This window comes from Nicotiana tomentosiformis, chromosome 8 (genome assembly GCF_000390325.3).
Source record: "Nicotiana tomentosiformis chromosome 8, ASM39032v3, whole genome shotgun sequence".
Lineage (NCBI taxonomy): Eukaryota > Viridiplantae > Streptophyta > Magnoliopsida > Solanales > Solanaceae > Nicotiana > Nicotiana tomentosiformis.
This window is the reverse complement of record NC_090819.1, coordinates 123,282,085-123,284,654: the sequence shown is the minus strand read 5'-3', so window position 1 is coordinate 123,284,654 and position 2,570 is coordinate 123,282,085. Positions and strand designations below refer to the sequence as shown.

General features: G+C 32.8%; 1 long non-coding RNA gene across 1 annotated transcript; it reads left to right on the top strand.

Moving 5' to 3' along the window:
- The first annotated feature begins 456 nt into the window (after window positions 1-456).
- On the top strand, window positions 457-2,183 carry LOC138896723 (uncharacterized). The gene is made up of 2 exons (XR_011410122.1): window positions 457-829; window positions 1,655-2,183. It is a non-coding gene; the product is annotated as an uncharacterized lncRNA (long non-coding RNA).
- Window positions 2,184-2,570: the final 387 nt, after the last annotated feature.

Below are 2,570 nucleotides of genomic sequence, written 5' to 3'. Positions count from 1 at the left end.
CTTATGCACACATTCAAATTATTTATCAGATAATTATTATATAAAAATCTTTACTTTTGTCACACCTCCTTGTAATTTACTTGATCGTCAAGAAGAGTTAGTAGCGCTTCGGATTGATCTCGACGGACAACTTCTCTTGATCACTCCTTGTTTTCTTCAATTCGAGGGACAGTTATTATATAAAACTTTTACTGTGCTTATAACTTAATTCTAACTATAAAGCTGCCTAGATTGGCGGGTGTTTTGTAGAGCTACTCGTATATTAGCTTAGTTTCTAGAATAATAACAAAAATCGATGATTGATTGTGACATAAAAAAAAGGAAAAAAAAGAAGATTGATTGTGACAACGAAGAAATTATTACACGGGGAAAAATAATACAAGCGTCGTCATCAATATTTCTTGTTGATGGGAAAATGCATACTTTTCTGGCCTGCTTAGAACATGTTGCCTTTGATAAAAATTTTACTTAATCGTTACACGCAACCTACTCTTCATACACCCCCATTTGCATATAACCAATTCATCACAATTGAATTCCTCTAACTGGACCAAGTTACGCAAATCTTCCAACCAAAAAGTGTTAGCCACAAAATACCTGTAAAATCTCACTACATCGAAAAAACCGATCACTTCTATTAATATGTTAATCCAAACCACCACCAAGCTGACCCATTTTCTCGTGTTCCACTCTACTTGTCTTCAAGTTAAAACTCCTCTATTAATCCAGCCAATTAGATAAAGGAATTGGTCAATTCGTCGGTGCGTAGTATTTTGGTCACTTGGACTTGTTGAGTTGGTTAAGTTGGTTTGATATTCAACATTTCAAGGTGAATATTGTTTACTTCTTTTCAAGTACCTTAATCATTAAGTAGAGTTAATTACGTACATAAGAAAGAAAAAAATAGTTTAACGATATTGAAAAGAACTAGAATCTTTCTTTTAATAATTAGTTGGTCTTTGGGTCTTGCTTTCCTTGCTTGACTCTCCATTGTTCCATTGAATCGGGTAAATGTCTTGCTCGCCACCAAAGTTTTGAGGTACACTTCATCGAGTATTTTATATTTTCAAAAATGTATTTAAGAAAATAAGTCATTTCCTATGTTTGGTTGCTATTAAATATTTTTTTTAAAAATATTTTTCCCAACCAATAGGAGAAAAATGACTTTTATTACTTTTGGTGGAAGTTATTTTCCTTCACAATAGTGAATAATTTTTAACTCTCAACTTCATATCATATTTGTAACCCACAATTAGATATTATTATCAATCTTTAGTATACAATAATTTCATCAAAATGCTATCTGGTTTGCTAATATTATTATTAATCATTAATAAATATGTTTCTTTAGAAATTATTTTTCACTTTCCCACCAAACATTTTTCAGGAAAATACATTTTAAAAAGTAAGTTCTAGAATTTTCCAAAAAATGAATTCTATGATATAAACGCCTCACTAGTTTTGTGTAACTTATATATATATATATATATATATATATATATATATATATATATATAGTGAAAGAATAATTGGAGGAGGAGAAAGTGGTCTAAGAAGCTTTCTTTGACATGCAATTTTCGTTACAACTTCTTTAGAAATTTCCTCATTTGCATAGTGTTGGGCTAAGTAAAAGTTGTTTTGATGATTGACAAAGGAACTCAAGCATGAACCAGGTTCATACATAGTGTACACAAATACCGGCATATTCAAGCACAAGGCATGCACATGAAAGAGATAAGCTTAATTGGCTATATCTGATATCTCCTGAACGAAAAGGTTGCATAAGTGATAAGGAGAAGGACTCCTTACTCGAAGAGAACTCTATCCTAGATAAGGGAGTAGTTAGAAGTTGAGGATAACTAGAACTCTTCCACCAAGGAAGAGTAAAACATTATACTTTTAGTTATTTCCTATTCAACTAAATCTATATATTGCAGGATGTTCTCATTTTATAGGTATGCACAAACGCTAGAGTTAAACGTGAGTTGAGAGCAAAATAGCAAGGCATTTTGCAAGCAATTCATGTGTGATTCAAGTGTGTGAACCTGAAGCTACATGAACCAGATAGAAGAACCAGTTCCAAGTGTCTGTCTTTTATTCTAGTTTCATTGTAGTAGGGCTTTTGAGTTGTACCTTTCAGCTCTATCTAGAAGCAATTGTACTAGGTACTCTGAGTATTGTATTCAAGTTAGAGTTAACTTGAAGTTGTCTCAACACCTAGAGGCCGGTTGTCACAAAGGGTTAGAGGTAATCCTTAGGTTTACAAAGAGTTTTGTAAATGCTGTTTTTGGCTCGGTGGTTTAGTAAAGTATTGGGAAAAATCCTACTGGGTAGTAGGTCGTGGGTTTTTTACCTTTTGAGCTAGGTATTTTCCTCGTAAAAATACTTGTGTTCTTTACTTTCCGTATTTATTATTTCGCTACAGTAGTATAATGAACATATAGAAGAACCAGGTCCTTCTATAATCCGTGCATGCAAAAAATTAGACACCACATAAATCACCCCCCTATTGTGTGGTATTGAAGTACAAAATATCAATTGGTATCAGAGCGGGTTATCCTTGAAGAGGC